This window comes from Calliphora vicina, chromosome 2 (assembly GCF_958450345.1).
Source record: "Calliphora vicina chromosome 2, idCalVici1.1, whole genome shotgun sequence".
NCBI lineage: Eukaryota > Metazoa > Arthropoda > Insecta > Diptera > Calliphoridae > Calliphora > Calliphora vicina.
Window position 1 is genome coordinate 90221291 of NC_088781.1, and position 18959 is coordinate 90240249.

General features: G+C 32.2%; 1 long non-coding RNA gene and 1 pseudogene across 1 annotated transcript; one reads left to right on the forward strand and one right to left on the reverse strand.

The window, feature by feature from the left end:
• Nucleotides 1-6067: 6067 nt before the first annotated feature.
• On the forward strand, nt 6068-8991 carry LOC135951974 (uncharacterized). Its single transcript, XR_010576005.1, has 4 exons — nt 6068-6191; nt 6353-6456; nt 6514-7691; nt 7801-8991. It is a non-coding gene; the product is annotated as an uncharacterized LOC135951974 (long non-coding RNA).
• Nucleotides 8992-13188: 4197 nt separating this feature from the next.
• Nucleotides 13189-14064, reverse strand: LOC135951769 (protein trunk-like; annotated as a pseudogene).
• Between the last annotated feature and the right edge of the window lie 4895 nt (nt 14065-18959).

Here is an 18959-nt window from a genome sequence, read left to right on the forward strand (position 1 = left end):
TGTAGAACAACATTTTCTATAGAAAATCTTGTGTAGAACAACATTTTCTATAGAAAATCTTGTGTAGAACAACATTTTCTATAGAAAATCTTGTGTAGAACAACATTTTCTATAGAAAATCTTGTGTAGAACAACATTTTCTATAGAAAATCTTGTGTAGAACAACATTTTCTATAGAAAATCTTGTGTAGAACAACATTTTCTATAGAAAATCTTGTGTAGAACAACATTTTCTATAGAAAATCTTGTGTAGAACAACATTTTCTATAGAAAATCTTGTGTAGAACAACATTTTCTATAGAAAATCTTGTGTAGAACAACATTTTCTATAGAAAATCTTGTGTAGAACAACATTTTCTATCTTGTGTAGAACAACATATTCTATAGAAAATCTTGTGTAGAACAACATATTCTATAGAAAATCTTGTGTAGAACAACATTTTCTATAGAAAATCTAGTGTAGAACAACATTTTCTATAGAAAATCTTGTGTAGAACAACATTTTCTATAGAAAATCTTGTGTAGAACAACATGTTCTATAGAAAATCTTGTGTAGAACAACATGTTCTATAGAAAATCTTGTGTAGAACAACATTTTCTATAGAAAATCTTGTGTAGAACAACATTTTCTATAGAAAATCTTGTGTAGAACAACATTTTCTATAGAAAATCTTGTGTAGAACAACATTTTCTATAGAAAATCTTGTGTAGAACAACATTTTCTATAGAAAATCTTGTGTAGAACAACATTTTCTATAGAAAATCTTGTGTAGAACAATATTTTCTATAGAAAATCTTGTGTAGAACAATATTTTCTATAGAAAATCTTGTGTAGAACAATATTTTCTATAGAAAATCTTGTGTAGAACAATATTTTCTATAGAAAATCTTGTGTAGAACAATATTTTCTATAGAAAATCTTGTGTAGAACAATATTTTCTATAGAAAATCTTGTGTAGAACAATATTTTCTATAGAAAATCTTGTGTAGAACAATATTTTCTGTAGAAAATCTTGAGTATAACAATATTTTCTATAGAAAATCTTGTGTATGACGATATTTTCTATAGAAAATCTTGTGTAGAACAATATTTTCTATAGAAAATCTTGTGTAGAACAATATTTTCTATAGAAAATCGTGTGTAGAACAATATTTTCTATAGAAAATCTTGTGTAGAATAATATTTTCTATAGAAAATCTTGTGTAGAACAATATTTTCTATAGAAAATCTTGTGTAGAACAATATTTTCTATAGAAAATCTTGTGTAGAACAATATTTTCTATAGAAAATCTTGTGTAGAACAATATTTTCTATAGAAAATCTTGTGTAGAACAATATTTTCTATAGAAAATCTTGTGTAGAACAATATTTTCTATAGAAAATCTTGTGTAGAACAATATTTTCTATAGAAAATCTTGTGTAGAACAATATTTTCTATAGAAAATCTTGTGTAGAACAATATTTTCTATAGAAAATCTTGTGTAGAACAATATTTTCTATAGAAAATCTTGTGTAGAACAATATTTTCTATAGAAAATCTTGTGTATGACGATATTTTCTATAGAAAATCTTGTGTATGACGATATTTTCTATAGAAAATCTTGTGTATGACGATATTTTCTATAGAAAATTTGTGTATGACGATATTTTCTATAGAAAATCTTGTGTATGACGATATTTTCTATAGAAAATCTTGTGTATGACGATATTTTCTATAGAAAATCTTGTGTATGACGATATTTTCTATAGAAAATCTTGTGTAGAACAATATTTTCTATAAAAAATCTTGTGTAGAACAATATTATCTATAGAAAATATGTTCTGTAGAAAATCTTGAGTATAACAATATTTTCTATAGAAAATCTTGTGTAGAACAACATTTTCTGTAGAAAATCTTGTGTAGGACAACATTTTCTGTAGAAAATCTTGTGTAGAACAACATATTCTATAGAAAATCTTCTGTAGAACAACATTAAATGAAATCATTTAAATTGTAATATCAATTGTACAAATTATGTATTTCAAATTTTGAATAAATTTTCTTTAAAAATTTGTCCTGTTTTTTTATTTTCAATAATTGGTTCATTGGAGTTGCTAAGTATTGTTTGTAATATTTATGGTTTTTGTCACTTAAAAAAAATATTCTATAATTTTGGAATTTTGTTATAATTGTTCTCGATATTAATATTGATTTTTAAATAATAAGTGATGATGTTGTTTGACAACATTTTAGTAAAATTAGTGTATTGAAGATCGTTGAACTTCTTACAAAATATTTTTTTTATCAATATGGTTGTTTTAAAACATTTAGACTTGACTGATTGCTGGTTTCAGTATCTTCAAGTAAAAGAATAATAAAAATATTTAAATTTGTAAGAGAAAAAATTGGTAATGTACAGTAGCCCAAGAAAGTCTACATACAGTAAAAATTATTGTGTTACTTTAATTTAAAGCAGTTTTTAGTTTTTTTATGAGATATACATATAGTAATACATGTCTTATGTCGATTTTAGCAAAAAAAACAATTCAAATAACGCCCAAAAGTTCATCGTTATTAGAGTTATTGATTCTGAGTAAAATAACGAAAAATTTATTCTCGGTCATGCCTATTTTTGTGTGGGCGGGGCTATTATGTTTCATAATATTTTGAACATTAAAGCCCAAAAAACCAAAAAAAAATTTCGTTATTTGGCTCAGAATCAATAATTCTAATAACTGTGAAATTTTGGACGTGATAGGAAATGTTGCTAAACCCGAATTAAGTGATGTTGTTTTAATTTTTTTTATATGAATTTATTTTTTAAACAAATATATTTCATTACTTTTAACTTACAAATGCAGCTTTCAACGAAGGAAATTTAATTTGAATTCCTGTATGTAGACTTTATTGGGCTACTGTATGTACATTTTGAAAAAACAAAACTATTTGAAAAAGTAAACTTTTTTAATACGCGTATAACTAAATTCAGTAAACAGTGCTATTATAAATGTCATTAATAAAATTAAAAACAATCCTTAATTATAAATTAAGAAATAAAAATCACTGAATATGCATTTTTAATTTACCGTTTTTAGAATTAGCAAATTTGAGACTAAAACATATACCCTTGTACATTATTTAAAAAAAATTTATATTTCCAATAAATAACTTTTATAATTATTGCCATTTATTTTCCAATTGAAAATTGGATAAATTAAGTGAATTATCTCAAGAATATTCAAAAAATAGTATTTCGATTTGTATAAAATCGTCGAACGAATTTTATATAAATTAGGCTTATATGGAAGTAAAAGGAGTCCTTGTCTTAATTATAGAAAATTCTAGAAAACTGAAAATGTGTGAGACATTTTAATCAATATTTTAGCTAAAACGTAATTTTTAATATTCAGGATATATGTCAGGTAGGCAAGTCCTTCATCCGATTTTGTATTTTATTTAGCAATGCAAAAGGGTATTAGTGTACCAAATTTCATATCTCTACGAAAGCTCCTTCTACTTTTGTCCATTCATTATATGGGGACAAAGCACTGTGCGCTGCTCTCATACAAAAAATAATTGACTTTTTTTAAAACTGATAAAACTATATGAAAGAACGGCGCATATTTTGTATTACTCAGTTCATAACACCCGGATTTTGAGTTATGACATTGTTGCAGCAAATGAGTGATATGTATTTATAAAAATGTTCACAATAATATGTTAATGGTCTATGGCGTATATGTTACATTTACATTTTCAATGCTATTTGCAAAAATTATTCGAATCATTTTTGTTTTCATGAATGAATTTGTCTATGTATGTATTTCAACGTGTGTGAATGTATGCGGCCTAAAGTGTGTTTTTTCGCTGCCCAGCAGTTAAGCAAGTAGTCAATGTATCCCTTAAAGACAGTAATTGTCACAAATGTCTTATCACTTGGCTGACTCCATTTTATATATTTTGGTCATTTGACACGTATGTGCCCTTTGTAGTGCAGAGAGAAGACAATTGGTTACTTTATGCATCCCAAGTAATCTAGCGTGAATACAATTGTCACTTAACTGTCTCTAAGTAATCTAGAGCGTATTCACTTTAAAAGTTTTTTGAGTAATTCGTACAAACTAGTGTTTTACAAATTGTGTTAATATAATTCTCATACAGTTTATTTTTATTTTTGCTTAAGTATACTGATATCCCACGTAACATAGCATGAAGTCAATAGTCACTTTAGTGTCTCTTAGTAACCTATGTTGAAGTCACTTCAAACTTGCTTTTGTACTGCACTTCATTTTACCCACAAGAAGCGCTGACTACTTCCGATCAGCTATCCGATAGTCACATTGTAATCAAAAGGGTCAATTGACCCCCTGCTTAGGACATGCACGTGTTAAAATAACTAGTCAAATAGCTGATCAAGTAACCAGTTACACCACTAGCAAGGTAACTGACGCTATGTAACCAGTATGTGAATCCAATGCGTTGCCTACTTTGGACCAGCTATTAGACAGTCCCATTGTATTTAGTTTATTTTTATTTTTGCTTAAGTATACTGATATCCCACGTAACATAGCATGAAGTCAATAGTCACTTTAGTGTCTCTTAGTAACCTATGTTGAAGTCACTTCAAACTTGCTTTTGTACTGCACTTCATTTTACCCACCAGAAGCGCTGACTACTTCCGATCAGCTATCCGATAGTCACATTGTAATCAAAAGGGTCAATTGACCCCCTGCTTAGGACATGCACGTGTTAAAATAACTAGTCAAATAGCTGATCAAGTAACCAGTTACACCACTAGCAAGGTAACTGACGCTATGTAACCAGTATGTGAATCCAATGCGTTGCCTACTTTGGACCAGCTATTAGACAGTCCCATTGTAATCAAAAAGAGACAATTGACCCCCTGTCTAGGACATGCCCGTGTTAAAATGGCTAGTCACGTGGCTATTGAAGTAACTAGCACCCACCCTAAATGATGGGTAAAATCACTAGTTCGGTACTGTCTCCTAGAACTGCTGGGTGTTATTTGGCAGTGGTACAGTTTTTACGTTTTGTTTTATTTTGTAAAATAATAAAATCTTATTCCTGGAATTTAGAAATTCCTATACACACGAACATTTAATAATAAAAAAAACTCGTGTGCACTGCTTCATTGTGACTTTAAATCACATACCAATAACTGATTGTATATTTATTGTTATTGTCATATCGTCGCCCGGGGGTTTAAGTGCTAAATATGCCATTTTGACAATTTTGAGTTAAGGATGTCTATCTCGTCTCGTTGCTGAGATAAAGCGTGTCTATTTTGCTCTATATCTTTAAAAACACAAGTTTTTTGTGCCATTTTGTGGCACACTGAATGACGTATAGAGCAAAATTTCAGAACAAAATCTTGAAATTGATTAGTGATGGACATTTTGCTCTATGTGCAATTAATATTGTTGAATGCTAATATTTTTCAATATATTTTTCTGTTATAAAGAATTATTAAGAGTTCTTCCTTTTATATAGAATATTGTTGTAAATAATGCTACCTCATACAATCAAAAGTAAATAGGTGTGTCAAGCGTTGCATTAGTCTGTAGACAGTGTAGAGTCTACACTGTAGACAAACACACGCGTTTCAATTAAACTTGAACACAAAACAACAAGGTCAGAAATAAATAAAAAAATTTGAGAGAATTTCGGCCGTATAATGTATATTCTTTTATTTCCTTAAAATTTAAATTACATTCATTTAATAAATTGGTTATATCTGGCAAAAATTCTAAATCTAAACATTCTTTATTTTGTTCTTATTTTAAGTGTTTGACATTATGTTTGCTGGGTAGCTCTCTCACCAATACATCTTCATTTTTGAACATCACAAGTACAAGTAAGTAAGTAAGTAAACACTTTATTGAGACTTTTTTTTTTTAATATGAGATACAAACGACCGTATAACAAAATATAATCTTAGAACTATTATTGTCTTATTCTAATACACTATGTGTGAGGCAAAAGCAACTTGCTTAAAAAAATGAATAAGTAAAAGCGAACAGCTCAATATATGAAAAAAAAAAATGCTTGCTCCCGGCATTAGGTGTGACGAACAGAGCGATAGTCTGTAAACAAAATAAATAAACATAAAACTAAATAACACTTAAACTAAACAGCTGTTAATAACAATAACAAACAGAGAACATTTATATCACAGAATGTTAACGAATTGTAAATATTACAAAGTGTAAAAAGTTCATAAATTGGAATAATTAAAATTAATTATAATAATATAAAATAGACAATCATTAGTATTCGAAAATACAAATTGTATAATAAAATAAATGTATAAATAAAATATCACAGTTTCTTTCTTATTTCCTTCCTTTCAGCCCCTATGGGAGCCTGGGAGTGTTTCCCTGTAGAAATCCGGTAGTATAAGCTGAACGGGATCGTCGTTGTCAATTAATTGGTTCAAAATACCTATTGGAGACAGGTAAGTACATCTTGACCACTCTATTTCCTTCTCAAACTCATACATATCGTTCATCAGTGTATTTTCATGGAGAGCTAAATTATCAGCAAATTTCCTCTGGAGCCGTAAGGCGTATTTGCAGAGTGGTACCACAGCAGATTGTCCATAAATGTATGTATTAGAAAATCGTTTTGTATAGCTTTGAAAATTCCTGCCAATACATTTCCTTAGTATTCTTCGCTCAAAAATTTCCAATTCCCTGGCCACCGTTGGAGAGATAGAGAACCATATGGGGAATGCATATATGAGTGTCGGCCTGATAGTTACTTTATAAAGAAGAAGTTTTGTCGCCTGTGGAAGATATTTGCTGTTCATTAAACCGGAAAACATACCCGATATTCTCTTGGCCCTCGTTAAGAACAATCTGGCATGATTATTAAATTTCATTAACTTGTTAAAATTAACGCCCAGGTACTTAATGGTGTCCTTAAATGGAATATCCATACCGTCAAGAGAGAGCTGCAAAAGTTTGCTCTCTGGAACCACAAATCTGTCACATTTACCAGAAGCATTTCTCAGGCAGATGGCTTCAGATTTGGCTGCATTAATCCTGATTCCCCAAGATTTGTAAAAAGAATTTACAACACCAAGATGGAACGCCGCGTTAGTAAGCGCTTGTATTGGAGATTCATTATGTGAGTAGATTAAACAATCGTCTGCATACAATATAGCCTTTGAGTTCTCAGTTGAATGCGGAAAATCGTGGAGAAATAAATTGAATAGAAAGGGTGCCAAAACACTACCCTGGGGGACACCACTCTTTACGCTATCGAAACTGGAGGATGAACCGTTTATTTGAACACAAAATTTACGGTCGGAGAAATAACTTTGAAATAGCTTTATAAGATAAGGATCAACTCCTAGCTCCACCAGTTTATACAATATTCCCTTATGCCAAGCGGAATCGAATGCTTTTTCAATGTCTAACAATAAAGCTACCGTACATATTTTATCTCTCAGTTTTTTTGTGATGTCACCGTGGAATTTCAGAAGAGCATGTTGAGTCGAGTGAAATTGTTTGAAGCCAAATTGAAATGCAGATATCGGACTAACTATGAATTCTCCTTCCAGTTTATCCTTCAAGACGTGTTCAAATATCTTTCCAATGTTTGAGAGCATTGAAATAGGGCGATTTCTTAGCCGATTTCCACACAGCTGGAAAATAGTAATTGTTAATACAATTATTAAAGATGATGGTAAGTAGCTTTATTGCCGTATCAGGTAGCTTTTTTATAAGGAAATTTGAAATTTCATCCATGCCGCTTGATTTTTTGTTGTTAATTTCACGTATAATATCTTTTACAGACCCAACATTAGTAAAGTGGTATGCATCTTGGTTTTCAACAGAGTTAAATAATCCATCGAACGAGTAAATATGCTGGGGAATGACATCAACACAAGACGAAATACGGGCATCTATATCCGCAATGGCTCCTTCCGGAATATTTTCGCTGTATACTGTTGCATAGTATTCTCGGAAGTGCTCCGAAATTTCAGATTCATTGGAGATAATGGTGTTGTTGACACAAACTGATTTGCAAAATGTTGACTTTCTTTTTCCCATTAGTTTATATACTTCCTTGAACGCAGATGGGCCTGGTTTAATTTTCTCAAGTTTACTATTAAAACTCCTCGCTTGTTCGATAATTACTAGTTCTTTTATAATCGTCCTTAAAAGCTGGACTTGCTTCGATAGTATAATATACTCCTGACTCAGCCTGTTTCCGGTGCGATGATAAATCCTTTTTAACTCTTTTTGCCATCTATGCTTTACTTTGAAGAATTTTCTTATATTCTCAGAAAGTGGTAATTTGTTGTTCTTTATTTAAATTTTTTCCGTGTGGTTGTTATGAGCAGTTATTAAGTTGGTATTAAACACATTTATCAATCGGTCAATTTCATGATTCTCAATATTTCTATTCTCAGAAGGTAACAGACTGCAAGAGACATTTTCCATTTCGCGCTGAAAAAGGTTCCAATTGGTATTCTTGTAGGATGTACAACGGCGAGGTATTTGTAAAATGAATTCACAGGATTCTAATCTTAATTCCAATTTGATGGGATAATGGTCTGAGAACGAAGAAAGACTTGATGTTCTAAAATTATCAGAGCTGGTGTTAATTACATGAGGACTTAGTAAAAAGTGGTCAAGAAAAGATGAGCCATTCGGATACGAAGGCGTAATGTCACAAAGCCGAACCACATCTAAAGCGTTATCAAGGAGCCAACTTTTGAGTACCTTTCCGTTGCCATTTTCAATTAAATCGCCCCAAACCGGATTCTTGGCATTTAGGTCACCACCTAATATAAAACCATCAAATCCACTGGCCATATTTAAAATTTTACTTAGTCCATCGGAGAGAGAAGAAGTATAGTTGCACGGAATATATATGGAACCAATTAAAAACTTTTTACGTATTTCATTTATGTTAAAATCCACTTGAATAAAAATTCCATTGAATCCAATGTTGGAAATATCTATAAGATTGTAAGAAATTGTGTTCTTTATTGCTATAGCCACTCCAATATGTGAGCCGTCATATATGAAACTATAACCATTAAGTCTTACATTACCAGTTCTGCGTAGATGGCACTCTTGGATGAATGCGATGTCAATTTGGTTATGAAAAAGAGTATTCAAGAGATCAATTTGTCTACTTGTATCAACAAGAGATCTGACATTGAAGGTAAGAAAATTTATGTGTCTAGGGCCCATAAACGCTTTTAACTTTGTTAAGGAGGCTCAAAAATAAAGATTTGGCCTCAGGTTTTGACATAGATTTATATTCACATAGAAATTTATTTATCTCACGATCCAATGACTGTTCTTCTGGTTCCATAAAAAATTCAGCAAGCTTTAAAAATTCGTCTATAATGGTCGATTTTTGTTTCTGAGGATTTACGATATTCCTCTGACTATGGTGGAATAAACTCGCAAAAGACTTTCCTGGAGAAATTAGAGGGGAGTTGATAGCCCTATGGACGTTTTCCTTAGCAATAGTTTTTACCTCCCGAGCTTTATTAATCCGTTCATTTCTTCCCGACACAAACTTCTTATAGGCTGAACAACCTCTCCAATTTGCTGGGTGGCCAGATTCGCCACAGTTGACACAAGTGGGCTCAGTGTCATCATTAAGTTGATTGCGGGGGCAAGCACCAGGATCATGTGTCGCATCACATTTTACACATTTAAAAGCAGAGTTGCAGTTTCGGGAAATGTGACCCCAATGCTGGCACCTGTGACATTGTATTTCCTTTTCCTTCCTTTTCGGTTTTTCCCACCCTATGCATTGGTTTAGTAAAAATTTTATTGATGAGACATCACCCAATTTTTTACCGGGTACCAGTGTAATAAGAAAAAGACCTGTGTCCAAATTATTTTTTTTTGAATAAGTTGTCGTAAATTTAGTTACTTTAGAAACTATGCCAGGAAATGTTTCATCCAATGCGGCTTTTATGTCATCTACTTCGGTACTGTAATATAGACCACGGAGAACCAGCGACACTTGTTTCATTTCTTTTGGGGTAAATGAATAAGAATTAATTTTCTTTTCCCTCAATAAATTCATCATTTCAGCATGAACGGATGCATCTGAAAGATAAAGTTTGGCTTTATGATTATTAACATTCTTTATCTTAAAACAAATTTTAGGTGTTTTTGCTTCCAGCTGCTGACACAAAAGTCCAACGTTCACATTATATAGAAAGATAGGCGGGCAAAAAGGTTTATCAGCAGGTTTCACAGGCTGCGCCTTTGCAATGTTGTTGCGTTTAGCAGTTGTGGCAGTGTTGTTGCATTCAAATTCTAAGTCTGCAAGAATAGAAAATCTGTTTTGCGATGTCGGGAACCTTCCGTTCAAACTTGAAACGTCAATACTAGTTGGTGGAGTCGCATCCAGTCTCTTCCTCTTCACACATATGTCCTCCAAACCATTCTCGTCATCAGTGGCTAAAGGTAAATTAACGGCAGGGCCATTTTCCTCATATTCAGCATCCATCCCAAGAGAAGAAAAACACTTCTCCATACAATTACGGTTGTTGCCAGTACAGGTTTACTGATCGTAATCTCCAATAAATTAAATTCAGGTAATAAAATACCAAAATTCGCAAAAAAAAATTAAATATATAAAACAAAATTTTGTTATAAGCACGTCTATCCAGCTCAACGTCAAGATCACAATCTTTTGAACATCACTGGTCTACAGACTCTACACCAGTAATGCGCAGCCCATAGCACAATTGTGCAGAATCAAATCACACGTATTCTTATGCTCTTACGTTTTAGTAGTCGTTGTCCACTCAACGAGACAACTAGGAATACGCATGAGCACTGGTGTATGACTTTTTCTTTATGTTTTCAGTTTTTGTATTTGTGTGTTTGTAGGTACACTGAATAAAATAAAGAATTGAATGTGTTGGTGAGAGGATTTATTTTTGCGAACCTCTGCTCTACACTGTAGAGTCTACAGCAGTGATGTTCAAAAATAGCAAAACCAAGCAAACATAATGCCAAATACTTAAAATAAAACAAACATGAAAAAGTTTGGATTTAGAAATTATGTCAGATACAACCAACTTATTAAATAAATGTTATTTAAATATTAAGGAAAAGAAAAAAATATACATTTTACGGCCGTAATTTTCTTCAATTTTATATTTATTTTTGACTTTGTTTTTTTTTTTTTTGTGTACAATTGTAATTGAAACGCGTGTGTTTGCTATGCTTCATATAAAAACAACCAACAATGACTAATAATTTTATGAAAAAAATGACGATAGTCCGCCGCATGTGTTTTCATCGCTTGCTCAACGATAAATGAACAAATGTTTTTAAAAGAGCATAAAGGCCCAACTATTATATGCATAAGCTAGCTTAAGGTAATGTCAAAACCGAACGAAAAGTCTGTCAAATGCTTAAGGAAATTCAAAGAAACTTTTAGGTGGCTATAATGTACTTACGTGCATTCAAAACTATTTAGCCCCATTTGAACATTTATGTGCAACTTGCAATTAAAAAAATACGTATTTCTTATTATTTTATCAAAATATAAAAATTTTCTGCATCCTTTTCATTTATTTCTTTATTTTCTTTGTATAAAATAAATAAATAGCTGATTCCGTACGGAATGTGCGACCAGCTTCGCACTTTGCTTAAGCAAATAAAATTCGACGAAACTTGACGAAACTCTCTTAAGTACATTATAGTTTGTCACATACGTTTTATATGTATTCGCACATTTGCTTAAGCTGACTTAAGTTAGTGTATGCATCAAGGCGTATTTAACAAGGTGACAGCAGTGGCGAATTGAAATAAATACAGGCGAATTCACTTATTTTGTATATATAGTGTTTGACATACGGGCGTACGGGCGGATATTTTTTATATATGTAGTTTGACATTTGTGCGTACTATTTCTATAATCAGCTGTGCTGCCGATGGCACCTTATTAAATGCACCTTGGTATGCATATTATAGTTGGGCCTTAACAAATGTGTGTAAATTTTTTAAACTGTTGTATGCAAAGTAAATTAATAAGGTAGCGACAGTACTACAACAAATACAAAATTTACAAAAACAACAAGCAATTTTGGTTTAAGGTCTGAGCTGTCAAAGTTGCCTGTTGTTGTTTTTGCTTTTGGGCTTGTTGTATTTTTCGCCACAACAACCACAAGTGAATTGACAGTTCAGACTGAATAAAAAAAAATAGTCAGCTGTTCTACTGAGTCTACTTTATTAATTTACGGTGCGTTTACACATGCAAGTAGATTGAGGAAAGTTGAGAATACGTATTATTATCGAAAATGTCGAAAATACATCGAAATGTCTACAAGTTGCTTGAGCGTTTACACATGCAAGTAAAAGTTCATTTTAAAAATGTCGTCAAAACGTAAACACATTATTATTAAGAGTTGCCTAGGATACCACATACATATATTTGTAGGGAAATAATTGTTATAAATAATTATTATTATTACTTTAATGAGATTAGTGCTCTTAAATTAATTTAATAGCGTTCTTTATTCATATTTGAAGAGAAAAAACAATTTTTTTTACAAATATACATAAAATAAGTTAAAAATATAATAATTATTTTACCACAATCCAGTAATTTTTTTAAAATTTTTTTAGTTAGGCAACTCTGTTTGTGTTTTTGACACTTTATTGCAGTAAGTGTCAAAAAATCACTGTCCATCGAAATTCACTAGGCAGTGAGCTGTAAGTGGCTGCATGTGTGCTTGTGTTAGTGCAAAAGTGTGAATGTATTGTGTTTTTCGAACTGTTACTTGCATGTGTAAACGCTAGGTTACTTTGGTTGTATGGAATGAACCAAGGCGTATTAACAAGGTGAGTGCGTCCCGGCAACAAATACAACAATGCAAAAACAACAGGCAATTTGTTTTTGTTAAAATGTACGGTAAATGTCAAAATCAAGGCGAATTAAAATATTACTATGTTATTTACAATAACAAATGTAAACATAAACAAAGTTTGACATATAGTGTACATAAAACCACAGCGAATTAAGCAACAGCTGATTTTATGCACTCACCTTGTTAATACAAGTGTTTTTACCGGGTTTTTTTTTATTTACCGGGTTTTCTCTAATAAAGTGGCAAAAATTGTCGTACGTAGACTTATGTCGACCACTGTATTTTGCAAAAAATTCAATTCTGTTGATTTGTTGAAAATAATTTTTTTTTTAAATTAAGTTAGATTTTATTAAATAATTTCATAATAATGGTTCTAAATGCATAAAATAGCGCAAAGTAAGGTGCAAATATAAAGTCTGTAATTCGAAAGAATACTTTCAAGCATTTTAAATTTGTTTTTGACAATATAGCAACACATCTGAAAATTTTTTCACTTTTGTTACTTTTTACTTCTGGTATATTATGATGGTGGTTGGTACTTCATTCATGCCAACGATTAAATGTATATTCATTTGTCAACGCAGCATGACGCAATCACAACAAAAATTTATTGAAATCTCCTCCCATACCCATAATTCAGTGTAATCCGCATCGAATTCTTCTAATGTAACCATAAGCAATTTTTCACTTATTCGAATACATGACCCATTTTTTCTTTTCAAAATTTTAATTGTAAACGATTTAGCCTTGCAGTTAAATGACCATACCAACATTTCTTTGAAATGCATTCAACAGAGCGGATATATCTTGGAAAATATTGTAAGCCTAAATCTAACCATGCAATTTTAGAGGGGCATTCCCATGGTCGAGTTTTGAAAACATCAGACTTTGGAAACGTGCGTTCATTGAAAATATTTCTAATGCGTATGCTCTTATGTTTTAAAGCTGTCTCTTGTTTCTTCTCATAAAATATTACATGATCTGTTTCCCAAGCTGGAAAATCACCAACAGACACAACGTCTTTATCAGCATAAAATGGGATTTCGTAAGATGACCGTTTGCTGCCAGCATCGTGATTAGAGGATGGAGGATCGATGCTCATATAACGTGGATTAAACGCCTGTCCATGAATTTTCGTAAGAGATTTTGTTGATAATTGTTTACAATAATCCATAGATATTTCAAATACAAATTCCATTAGCAAGTACCAATCAAAGTAAATTAATAAAGTAGACTCAGTAGAACAGCTGACTATTTTTTTTACTTTGGTCTGAACTGTCAATTCACTTGTGGTTGTTGTGGCGAAAAATACAACAAGCCCAAAAGCAAAAACAACTTTGACAGCTCAGACCTTAAACCAAAAACAAAATTGCTTGTGGTTTTTGTAAATGTTGTATTTGTTGTAGTACTGTCGCTACTTTATTAATTTACTTTGGTACCAATATAAAATATACTTCATCTGCTCTATTTGAATAAAAAAGTATTCAATACTCAATACTTCTTTTCTGAGTACTAATTACTTTCAAGCAGAGTTACCACGTACGTTCCGTAACGAATCAGCTGTTTTATTTTTATCTTACAAGCATGCCTAAATAAAACCGGAAAGAGTTTTCCAGTTGACAAAAATTCTCATGTCCATACAATTTGTATGCAGCATACCGAAATAACGCAACGGCCACGCTTTGCAATTGTAAAATCCAACTTTGACAGTTCACTTATCTTTTACAAAAACAAAGTCACATTATATATATTCGCCTTGGTCTGAACCAAAGTAAATTAATAAAGTAACGACAGTACTACAACAAATACAACATTTACAAAAACCACAAGCAGTTTTGTTTTTGGTTTAAGGTCTGAGCTGTCAAAGTTGCCTGTTGTTGTTTTTGCTTTTGGGCTTGTTGTATTTTTCGCCACAACAACCACAAGTGAAATGACAGTTCAGACCAAAGTAAAAAAAATAGTCAGCTGTTCTACTGAGTCTACTTTATTAATTTACTTTGGTCTGAACCAATGCGTATTAACAAGGTGAGTGCGTCCCGGCAACAAATACAAAAATGCAAAAACAGCCAAATTGTTTTTGTTAAAATGTACGGTAAATGTCAAAATCAAGGCGAATTAAAATATGACTATGTTATTTACAATAACAAATGTAAACATAAACAAAGTTTGACATATAGTGTACATAAAACCACAGCGAATTAAGAAACAGCAGATTTTATGCACTCACCTTGTTAATACGCCTTGGTCTGAACCTGTTAAAAATAGAATTTCCTTTGCCCCTGTCTATACCTGCTAAATTTGTATCATGATAAACGTCAAAATGGTGTCAAGATACAAAATTATCAGGTATAGTCACCATTTATTAGTATTATTGCTTCGTTATGACAAATTTGTTAGTGCTTTTGCTCAGATAACTTTGTCTTAACAACAAATGTCATTTATTGTTATGATGAATATTTGTCTAGTATAGACGTTTATACGTGACATTTACTAACGGTGTTGTCAACTTGTTGGTTTTAAAATACTAAAAAATACTTATTTTGCAAAGAAAGCTTACAAATATTTTCAATGTTCTATAAATCGTTTAAATGTTTCAATAATATAAATACAAAACAAACTACTTAATGTTATGGTCAGATTTACTTATTATATAAATTATTTCATATAAACATTTATAAAATGTATAAAATGTAAGTATACTAAAGGCTTTATACATAATAAATTTTTAAATTTACCAAATGTTTATAAAACAGATTTTGTAGGGTAATTTTGTTTTATAAAACTTTTAAAAATTTACATCGATTATGGATATGGGGGTTCGTATAAAGTACAAAAAATTAATTTTTAAGATGTCGGACCTATAATAAATAAAGCAAAAATTATACAGTAATATGATAATAGAAAACAAACAAAAGGAAATGTCAAAATGGTTGTTTGTGGTTTGGAAAGATGGACAAATATATATCACAATAGTTGCGTATTGAGAATATTATTTTTGCTCTCACTCTGCAAACCACAATCATTGAAAAATTGTTGTAGAACGTCAAAATAACCATACGGCTCTATATTACATTTTTTACAAATGTCAGTAAAACAACGATTGGTCTTAACAAATGTCAAAAAACCAAAATGAAAAATTGAACAAATAAGTATTTAAACTTAATATTGTTACGTTTTAACCTTTTCAAAACGTTGGTTTATTTCCTTTAAATAAACCGGATACTTTTGATTGCAAAGCCATTTAGTAGTTTGAAATTTGCAACAACTCTTTATTTATTTAAAACTAGCTGAACCCGGTCCGCGTTGCTGGCCCTTAGAAAACATCTGTTTTATATTGCATCTCGATTTTAATATACAGTGTCGGACAAAGTCGGTGATCCAACCTTCCATGTTAATACATATGGTGGCATTCCGGCTGGTTCCAATGAATTCAAAAATTCAGTAGGATAATCGACGGCTTGTTCTTCGTTCATTACTGTGTCAATCTATTTGTATTTTATCGTTTCACCAGCAGTTTCAATTGTATTTGCTTATTGAGCTTGTTAACATCATAATTTGTTGGTGCCAAAATTGCATGTTCCCACAGCCAATCCGAATTGTTGTAGTTGGTTGTAAGACTTGGGAATATTTTGTCGACAACTTCTTGAACATTCATATCCATTTGGCAGAAGTCCGGGAATGAAATTTCATTTGTGGAGGGATCAATTGGAATTTTATCATTTCCGATGTCGGACAATTGCTTTGAGAAAGTTTCGGCAGAAGGGTATTGCAGCAAATGCATACGAATGTTCGTTAATAGCGTTCGGCTTATGTAGCTTAATTTCCTGTGAAATAAATTTGAAGGAACTTCGTACTTGGGAAGCGGGAACAAATTCTGTGATACATTTGGCCTTGAACTTTAAAGGTGGGCATGAAATCGACGTCATTTGAAAGCATGACTTGTTCTTTTGGATATTTTGAAGGAAGTGTTTGAAAATAGGAAATGTAACTTAGAAACAGCTCAGACGGCTCAATAACTGGTGGCAGAATAACTTTACCGTTCGAACAGCACATTCCCTGGGATTCCTTAGGGAACTTCAAAATGCTGCAATGTAAGTAATGTTTGTTCATTGCGCGAGTCAGTACATCCTTGTGATTCCTGTAGTCATCATACTTATTGTAATAAAAGTATGATTTACAGTGTTACCCGCTATGCTTTTCTGAAGATTCCGTAAAATTTTGTCAAAATCGGTCCAGCCGTTTTTGAGTCCTTATGGAACATATATACACACATCGGTTTTTATATATAACTAGCTGAACCCGGTCCGCGTTGCTGGCCCTTAGAAAACATCTGTTTTATATTGCATCTCGATTTTAATATACAGTGTCGGACAAAGTCGGTGATCCAACCTTCCATGTTAATACATATGGTGGCATTCCGGCTGGTTCCAATGAATTCAAAAATTCAGTAGGATAATCGACGGCTTGTTCTTCGTTCATTACTGTGTCAATCTATTTGTATTTTATCGTTTCACCAGCAGTTTCAATTGTATTTGCTTATTGAGCTTGTTAACATCATAATTTGTTGGTGCCAAAATTGCATGTTCCCACAGCCAATCCGAATTGTTGTAGTTGGTTGTAAGACTTGGGAATATTTTGTCGACAACTTCTTGAACATTCATATCCATTTGGCAGAAGTCCGGGAATGAAATTTCATTTGTGGAGGGATCAATTGGAATTTTATCATTTCCGATGTCGGACAATTGCTTTGAGAAAGTTTCGGCAGAAGGGTATTGCAGCAAATGCATACGAATGTTCGTTAATAGCGTTCGGCTTATGTAGCTTAATTTCCTGTGAAATAAATTTGAAGGAACTTCGTACTTGGGAAGCGGGAACAAATTCTGTGATACATTTGGCCTTGAACTTTAAAGGTGGGCATGAAATCGACGTCATTTGAAAGCATGACTTGTTCTTTTGGATATTTTGAAGGAAGTGTTTGAAAATAGGAAATGTAACTTAGAAACAGCTCAGACGGCTCAATAACTGGTGGCAGAATAACTTTACCGTTCGAACAGCACATTCCCTGGGATTCCTTAGGGAACTTCAAAATGCTGCAATGTAAGTAATGTTTGTTCATTGCGCGAGTCAGTACATCCTTGTGATTCCTGTAGTCATCATACTTATTGTAATAAAAGTATGATTTACAGTGTTACCCGCTATGCTTTTCTGAAGATTCCGTAAAATTTTGTCAAAATCGGTCCAGCCGTTTTTGAGTCCTTATGGAACATATATACACACATCGGTTTTTATATATAATGGCATTAGCGGTATAATGTACAAATTTGATTTTTACACAGCTCTCCGCCCACAGACCGAATATCAAAAATCTGACTATACGGTGTTACCCGCCTGGCTATTCTGAAGATTCCCTGAAAATTTCATCAAAATCGGTCCAGAAGTTTTTTATATATATAGATGGTATTATGCTTTTTGATTTTTACACAGCTCTCCGCCCACAGACCGAATATCAAAAATCTGACTATACGGTGTTACCCGCCTGGCTCTCCGCCCACAGACCGAATATCAAAAATCTGACTATACGGTGTTACCCGCCTGGCTATTCTGAAGATTCCGTAAAATTTTGTCAAAATCGGTCCAGCCGTTTTTGAGTCCTTATGGAACATATATACACACATCGGTTTTTATATATAATGGCATTAGCGGTATAATGTACAAATTTGATTTTTACACAGCTCTCCGCCCACAGACCGAATATCAAAAATCTGACTATACGGTGTTACCCGCCTGGCTATTCTGAAGATTCCCTGAAAATTTCATCAAAATCGGTCCAGAAGTTTTTTATATATATAGATGGTATTAGCGGTATAATGTAAAAATTTGATTTTGCCACGCCCCTCCGCCCACAGACCGAAAATCAAAAATCTGACTTTACAGTGTTACCCGCCAGGCTATTCTGAAGATTCGCTGAAAACTTCATCAAAATCGGTCCAGCCGTTTTTGAGTTCATTCGGAACATACATACAAACATCCATTTTTATATATATAGATGGCATTTGCGGTATAATGTAAAAAATTGATAATGCCATGCCCCT